The sequence below is a fragment of the Cryptotermes secundus genome, unplaced genomic scaffold (assembly GCF_002891405.2).
Source record: "Cryptotermes secundus unplaced genomic scaffold, Csec_1.0 scaffold180, whole genome shotgun sequence".
Classification (NCBI taxonomy): domain Eukaryota; kingdom Metazoa; phylum Arthropoda; class Insecta; order Blattodea; family Kalotermitidae; genus Cryptotermes; species Cryptotermes secundus.
The window spans coordinates 3,589,480-3,598,686 of NW_019718619.1; the positions used below are offsets into that span (position 1 = coordinate 3,589,480).

The 9,207-nt window shown below is 37.6% G+C and overlaps 1 protein-coding gene across 2 annotated transcripts in view; it reads right to left on the reverse strand.

The window, feature by feature from the left end:
- Positions 1-5,346: 5,346 nt before the first annotated feature.
- LOC111861889 (homeotic protein ultrabithorax) overlaps positions 5,347-9,207 on the reverse strand; it is a 744,815-nt gene continuing 740,954 nt past the window's right edge. For both annotated transcript variants that reach the window (XM_033750552.1, XM_023846837.2), the window contains one exon: positions 5,347-6,704. The gene's annotated coding sequence lies outside the window, so the exon portion shown is untranslated. The remainder of the gene's footprint in view (positions 6,705-9,207) is intronic.

Below are 9,207 nucleotides of genomic sequence, written 5' to 3' on the forward strand. Positions count from 1 at the left end.
AACAGGTATAAATCAGATAAGAAGGGAAAACGTCGCAGACTGCAAGAGAGGAATTCTTTAATACTCAGTCATATCACACATATAGTTGTTTCAATGGTCGAATTGCAAACCTGTTGCGTGTTTGAAGCAGAGATTCGCAACTTGATCACAGGAACGGGATACGCTCAGAAGAGCCGAATATCACACGCTACACGGTGCGTGTGCTGCTATCTAGTGTTTAATTCTTGTAATGTTTCGAATATTGGGTTATAAATAACGATATGTGCGTCGTTCATGTGTAGTCTGTTTGTACTGATTATATGAAATAGAACCAGCCCAGCTTAGCAAACATTCACAACAGCTACACATGACACAACAGTAGGAACTAGCCATCATCTCAAGGTGAGTACGTACGCATGTATACCGTAAGAAACACCAACGCATAGCACACACAAAATAAAAATGCATGTTACAGACACGTGGGTGCATAGACGAGGGAGTACAAGAAAAATTGAACTTATGGACGGAAGCACAGCAATTTTAGTCACCTGAAGATGATCAGTGTTAGTCGAAACAAGTGCTGCAGAAGATGTTTTAATGTTTAAGACTTTAGAAGGTTTTAAAAAAAGAGTTGCATGTGAGATAGATAATAACTAAGAGGAAGAAACTGGTGACCGCCAAAGCTTGTCAGCGGGATGGGAAATCACTGAAAGACGATCTGAATTGGATAAACCAGGATCTTTGCCGGAAACTGTCAAAAATCATCAACGATTTTGATTTGTATTTATTGTAAGAAATAACGTGTTTAGTGTTTCCTGTACGTCGTACAATGTATCTTCATACATTCAACCGTATGAGATTAATGTAAGCCAAGTATGTATATTCATATGATTTTATTTTAATAAATCATTTTATATAAGTATTTCTATAAACAAGTAATACTTTATAATAATAATTGCTATACAATAGACGAATAAACGAACGGCCGTTTCTGAACAACGGCTCTGTAAAGACGTTCCCGAGGAAATGAATACACAAAGAACAATAGACTTATTATTGGAGACGGGATTTTTCTATGTGGTCCGCGCCGATGTGTTATTAGTATAAAAACAGAACTGGGGCAACCAAGTTTTGCAAGGGAGTCTGTGAGGAGAAGGAACTATAATTGAGCTGCCAGTTGACAAGAGTTCTGGACGGGCGGCTGTGACAAGAAGACCTCAAAGCGTGAAGCTATAAAACCTGCACTGTTATTAGCCGTTGCCATGGTGATCTGTGAATAGTGGAAATCAGCTATAGCACTGTAAGTGCTACTACTGCTGATACTATTACAACTAATATATTATTATTATTATTATTATTATCATCATCATTATCATCATCATCATCTCTTGTCATAGGTCTGGTATTCCTTTTCTTGAACCAGTGATGCACCTCACCACTCAGGCTTCAAGCTTCGCACTATAGCACTTTCCGTAGTATGTGTGATGTTCCCAGGATAGCTGCTTTTTGCAGTGAATCTATGGAGTGCTTACCAGTAATTAGTTCCAAATATTTTCTCAACCCTCTCGTGACTGTACCCGTGGCTCCAATAATTACTGGTATCACAAAACATTTCATGTTATTATTATTATTATTATTATTATTATTATTATACGAAACGCAAGAGTAGGTGGAAAGAGGCTTCACATTAGATCGCAATACGTATCCACAATACTGTTGCGACAGTACTATAACCACGGATCGCCCAATTTTATATTTCGGGTGCAGAAATAATTTCGCCACCCACACAAGCACATTTATTAATTAAATTTTATCGATACACCATTTCTCACTTAAAGCGTTGGCACCCGAATGAGGTGTAATTGAGAATGTTCCTCAACCAAATCGGATGCAGCCTATAACCTGGTTCTTACGTGGGCACATCAAAGCCCTCAACCTCCCACAAAGGCACTTCAGAGGAACAACTACGTGTATTTGAAATTAGATATCAGTACCTTTTTGAAAGTGTGTAGACGTATGTTGGCGCATATTGGAGGGCACATGACCCAGGAAATGGGGTGAGTTAAGGGTATGAGTAGAGGGTGGTACAGCTACCCTCTAATCCACGTGGATTACGCACTGGGGGAGATGGGCGTATTACAGAAGGGGCAGAGAAGGATGGGAAAGTTATACATAGAGATGAGGAGGGGTGTAGGGAGCGATGTTCCTGACCAATGAGGAATGGTGTTTGCAGGTGGAGGCGCCAATTTCTATCGTGTATAAACTCTGCATGTTGCCTACAGACGCGGAAACGGACTACCACGCACATACGTGGATTTATACACGTACAGCATTAGACACACACACACACACACACACAGACCATTAATCATAACAAGCGGATTTACTAATGATATATGACCACACCCTGTATAATGCCAGTTTCTCCCTTACTCACACCACTCTCTAAATTAACCCTCCTCCCAACCTTCTAAATCAACCCCGTCCACATTCTACGAGTAATATGATCGGGCTCACATTTCACAAGTAACTTTTCAAGTTTTATTCTGTCTATATATTCTTATTAGAAGACCCCACCAAATTGTTAATCTGCAAGAAACTAAAAGCGACAAAATAAAATGAAGTCAGTTTAGGCCGAAATTTATTTGATGATGTTTATATAAGGCTAGAGTGTCATATGGAACTTTGAAATTAAAATGTATAAAGACTCACGACTGGACATGAATAGTATATTGCATCGAAATCTATTGAAAATGCAACTGTAACCTATTCAGCAAACAAAATTTCTCACGGTTAATATTTGTCTTTACTCTCCTTTAACTCAGACAATTTGAAGTTTAGCAACCAGTACTATGCTCTTACATTACGTCTTCATCTGATGCCTAAATTCACTCATATTCCGAACAAAATGTGACATTAACTTCCATAACAGACCAAATAATGAAATAAACGAGAGGCGATATTCTATGCCTAGTCTTTTAAAGCAGTAGTTCTGAAACTTTATAAGGTTTGAGGCCCCCTTGATGTAATTAAAGTGCCTCTGGCTGCAAACCTGTAACAAATGGCCTAAAGGTGACAGTGTAGGAAGTATAGGGTAAAGCTATCCCTGTAATCGGCTATGGAGGCCCATAGGGTTATGAGAAATCGAGGGTCCCACATTATCTAGACAACCGGCTCACAGATGGCGGTAAGTTTTGTCAGCTTTACGAGCCGGCCGCCCTTTACCCCCCAAGGAAGACTCCTGGTACTCATTTCTGTTAGAAGCTGAGTCGAACCCAGGGCCATAGTGCGGCTGGAAGGATTAGGTCAATTGAAAAAAAAATCAAAATCTTCGGGACTCGAACCCACGACCATAGTACCTCAACTAACTACGCTACCGCATGCCCCTACTCTAGGAAGTACTCATTCAATTATATCGTATATTCAAAATTCAATGTGGTCTATTCTTATAAATGTGTATGAACGATATTTTCACCGGCCCGTGAATGGAAAATTCACGGCCTTCTGCGACTGTCGCGTTTCTCACTTTAAAGGAATTTAACCTCTTTGAATGTAAATGAGACTACAGATTTTCCTGTGCGTTACAAGTTATTATAAGCATGGACTTTAACAATTATGATCCTTACTTTACTACACTTACAACTTCAGTAAGTCTTAGATCCAGGATCCTTTAAAGTTCTGAACTATATCCTCTTTCGAAAGCATAGTAATTGCTATTTTCTTTATGGACAAGTAATGAAATGAAAGTAGGCCTGTCCTTATAATCCAGCAGGAACAGTGGGGGTTGTGTAGAATATCCTTTTAAGGGTCATTAAACGAGCAGTTTACACAACTTTTCCCTGTCCACTGTTTAGACTGGCCTACACGTAGCACCAACACCCACTGCATCACCTCTCGTCCACCGAAAAGAAAGTAAAGTTGTCCCTGTGCTTAACCAATTAAGCAATACGCCGTGAAGGCGTATGGGGGAGTGAATGTATACATCCACATTTCCTTGACCTCTGCACTAGTTTGAAATGAGTGGTCAGCTCCATGCTCCTGCTTCTTTAACCCCATGGAAAGAGCCTCCAGTATCCATTGGATAGGAGACTGGATGACGATAAGAGAAAATTCTCGAATCTACCGGGACTCGAACTCCGACCCTTCTGCCTCCAGCCCGTAGCCGGTCATTTTACCGACGTTATCCCGGCTCCTCCCTTCCTCCCTTCATTTTCAAAATAACGGCTTGCGATATATCGTGTACATAGACATAGAAATTCAACCTATTTGCTTGGAACCTGAAGACGAAGGCGGCATGTTCCTCCGAAACGTCAGCAAGATCGCCCATAACCACGCAGTGTAACAGCCCAAGAACAGAGTTAACACCAACGTTTAACCATCGTGGAAGCCTACTTCAGTTATAACTGTTTCGTACATCAACTTTAAACCAAGTAGATACTAAAGGGTTTAGACGTTTATGTGTAACACTCGGAATTACTGGGATTTTGGACTTTATCCATCGTCATGTATTCTATAAAGTAGAAAACACAACGTTTCTGAAACTGGATTTGTTTACGTCCTCAGGTGAGAGGGGGAAAGACGCCAGGAGATTCTGAACTTTAGACCATGTAGAAACATTGCCCATTAAAATGTTAAATATGCACAGTCATCCACATATTGAAACTTCTAAAGCAATCTGACTTTGGAACAAAAGAACTTATGTTTTGTACTAAAACTAGTTCAACATCTAGTTGTCGTGTTAATGTTCTGCATAATGCAATACATTTCAATATACTGCAGAATTCAGGCATATGTGAAACATTAAATGTACAGCAGAATTCAGGTAAATTATATATGGACTATTAAATATACTGCAGAATTCAGCCATAAGTATATTATTAAATATACTGCAGAATTCAGGTAAAGCGTATATGGATTATTCAATGTACTGCAGAATTCAGGCATATGTGAAACATTAAATGTACAGCAGAATTCAGGTAAATTATATATGGACTATTAAATATACTGCAGAATTCAGCCATAAGTATGTTATTAAATATACTGCAGAATTCAGGCATATGTGAACTATTAATTGTACTGCAGAATTCAGGTAAAGGGTATATGGACTATTCAATGTACAGCAGAATTGAGGCAGATGTGAATTATTAAATATATTGCAGAATTCAGGCATATGTGAACTATTAAATGTACTGTAGACATCAGGTGTGTGTGAGATATATTCATTGTACTACTTCAGAATTCAAGTATATGTGAATTGTTCAACGTACTACAGAATTCAGGTATATTATAAATAACAACGAAACTAAATAACGACTATGCAGGTTGTGTTCAAAACGTATGACTTTTTATTAAAATAAATTACAATCACACACATACAAATAACACACACAATTGAAGACATGAGTTGACAAAAAATTGTATACGTTGAGCAACATGTAAGCAACAGAAACATTTAACAATATATTAAAAAAAACAAATCTCCATGAGAAAAATAAACAAAAAATGCCAATATCTCAAAATAGCACACAACTGGACAGGGAGACATTCCCATCATACAACAAACACCTACACGTTTCATTGTATACGTATACTAAGACCTATCACTATTAATAGAAACAATGTGGTTTTACCATTAAGCAGTGTGGTTCGCGGTTGTCTCCCCACATGTGTTTATGAACTTGATCAGAATGTGATATACAGCGCAGAAAACTTGTAAGACGCCAGTTCTTATTCGCTGTTGTTCTTAAATTATACCTAACACTATTAGTACTGCATCTTCAGTTGGACTACAATGTTTGTTGTTACGTTTATTTTACGTATATGAAGTTGGCATTATCACACATGTAGAAGGGAGTATGTATTCTGTAGTACATTGGAGATCTTCCACTTATTATTTTAGAACAATATTAAACTTCTATTTCTCTGGATGGCTTTCCTTACTTTGCACTAGATAATAATATTTCACACAAATATTTTAGAATTGTAAAAGTGAAATTATTTCACAATTCTAATTTGTTTAAAATATTTACAAATTTGATGAATTTAAATGACTCCTGATTAGTATTACATGTTCCAAACCAACAGCTAATCTAGACTGCTTTTTCTGTATTTGATCATGTCCAATGTAAGTTATTTTATCAATTATCCTTATATTAAATTATGCCCTAGCCATATTTCTTAAACTATTTTATACTAAATAAAAACACTTTACAAGAATCGAAACGGTATTAATTACGTCTGTCAGACTCAATATTGCATGGATTTCTGGTCTGTTGTTTAAAAAGTTCAATATATAACTCCCAGTTCTGATTTTCTCTCAAAACTTCATATGAAGAATTCCTCCTTCACACACTTACAAAATGAACAACAAATTAAGTGTATTTGCCATTCGTAAAATTCATAAGTGAAGCATTTAAAGTTCATGTCTTTCTAAAATCACCTCTCCGACTTGATAAACTCGCAGAAAATCCTTCTGAACTGTTCCCACAATGGATAATGCTTTTCATAATGTAATATCTTTGTTTCACCGGTTCCTTCTAATGGAGTTTCTCCTTCTGTGCAGTGAGTACTCTACTGCCGTGTTGTAGTTACTCTTCACTTTCCTCATCACCAATCATTGTAAAACCGACGGCGCCACAGACTGATATCAGTGATGGACCCTGATGCACGGTGATATCCAGTGGCGTTGCAGAAGGCTTCATCCATGATAACGTTCTGCGATCCGTCTGCAAATGGGAGTAAATTTTCTTTGTTTCAATATTTCGAGGCATTGCAAATGTAAGGGTAGGACTATTTATTTCCACACAGTACTTGAACAAATTTCTATCATTAATTGCTTTAAATTACACTAAGTGAATCTGGACAATGTTATATTTTAGCGTCCTGTTGCACTGCTTTATGTCCATGATTTATTCTGACATACCCAGCAGGCCCAGCAGTATAACACACGCAGTCACAGGAGCAAGACACAACACAAAACACAATACACACATGAAAGTAGGAAGAATACTCCGATAGAAGAAGATAGGTGTGACTCGCGTACTGAAATACGACATAAGGATGACAAATCCTGAACAGTTTTAACATTTTTAATATTTAAAATTTAGCAATATATATATGACGAATATATATTTTAGTTATTTTAGTATAAAGACAACAGGGCATGCAATGCAGTAGCTCGACGTACATCGAAAAGCACCTGAAGATGGCACTTTTGTGCTGAAACTTGTAGTGCAAGAGAGAAGACTAAGGTGAATAAATGTATGCACTGTAAGACGGTCAGAATAAATCATGGATCTGGACAATTTAGCAGTTCGTGTGTTTCCAGTGACGTGCTTAGAGAGTTCTGTCTTATGGGATATAAACGCTGTGTAGTCCGTCGAAAGCCAACTGATATTCCGGAGGAGAACGTCGCCTCCATCTTCAGGGCTGAAGAATATGCCATGCAAGGAACGAGCATGAAAGCCACATACTTTCACGCCGATTTCTTGCTTTGCTTATCTTTCTACCCTGAAGATATATTTCTCCGAAACGTCGGTTTGAAATTCACTCTACTACATGGCAGTATATCTCAGAAGACAGAACTCTTCATAACCGCTGCGAGAACTTGAAATCCTACACGACATATTTAAGTTCTCCGCAAATTTCTAATAGCAAAAGAATTACCTGAAGCAATAAATCATTTAAGTATTGCATAACTTTATATTTATAGCATTCTATGAATCACCGGAAGTTTAAAGCAAGAAACAAACGTTTCATTTTGAATTTAAAGTGGTGAAGAACTTAGGAATTCGGGCCCNGTGTTACCCGACGTTTCGGAGGAATGTATCGCCTCCATCTAGCCTGAAGATGGAGGCGATACGTTCCTCCGAAACGTCGGTTAACACCACATATACACGGTGCCAAATCCCAGAAGACTGCTTTCTTGATAGTCACCTCCGTGAAAGTCTCAAATCTTACAATAAGAATACAGTTCTCCTTCCTAATTTCCAAGTTTGTCTGCAAGAATTAACTTCTGTGAACTACATTATATATAACTAAACCTTTTATGTTTCAGCAGAAATTCAATACGTGAATTCAAAATGCAAAATTAATTCTTTATGCTTTGAAATTCGATTAGTTAGATATTTGTTAGGAGTAACTGCAAAATATGTAATTTTTATTTATTATCATAAAGTTTTAAATTTGCTACAATTAAGGATGTAGGAAAATACTGAACATACATTGACGCATTGTGAATGATAAGCACAGGCTTAGTAACTGGATGGCATTTCAGTTATGAATTTAAGAACAGGGCTAATATTTCAAAACTGTCCCTTGCTTGTTTTGCGGCATGAGAGCCTACTTGCCTGAATGTGTTAGTTCCATCTATGACGTCTATACATGTTCTTGTGCTAATAGCAACAAAGCAAACTAAAGGAAAGAAATAATGAACTTTGAAAAGTAGAATTGCATGCTATTAATAAACGAGCTTATTGTAAAATTTTAATTGTGAATTTCCAAGTGTCAGTTAAAAAGAAAGTGGGTTCTTATGATTTACACTGACTCAGCAACATGCTATTTGACCAGGGCAGATTAAGATGCAATGCATTGATAGAATGAACTCCTCAAACAGAAATTTCGCGAGCTAGAGAAAGGACTGAAATTTAATCAAAATTTATCCTGCAATATTCTTAGTGGATCCACATTTTTCCTGATATAATTTGTATGTATTTGCAGCAATATGATGCGTCAATAATGTTACATAAATATTACAGTCTTCTGCAATGTGGCTCCATGTAGATTAGTAGATTAAGGTATAATTATTTCAAAAGAATATTCTGCCTTCAGCAGGGGAAATGTGGCAGAGACATAGGGACCATTATTTGCCTCGAGTCTTATTCTGCTACTCTGAAGATGGAGGCAGCGAGTTCTTACTGCACGACGTCGCATCCCGAAAGTCCGTAACCCCAATACTCGGCATCACAAGAACCTCACCACTCGCATTACCCACTTTCGTCAAAAGAAAAAGGTATGAAGCAAGAGAGAAAGGGAACGTACGTTAGTTATTTAAGCAGCATAATTTGCTGTTAATTCCAATAGAAATATCAGAAAGAGTAAAGCGGAAATAAACGTGTTACCTGAAGAAAGCAGTCTTCTGGGATTTGGCACCGTGTATATGTGGTGTTAACCGACGTTTCGGAGGAACGTATCGCCTCCATCTTCAGGGTAGAAGAAAAAATATATGAA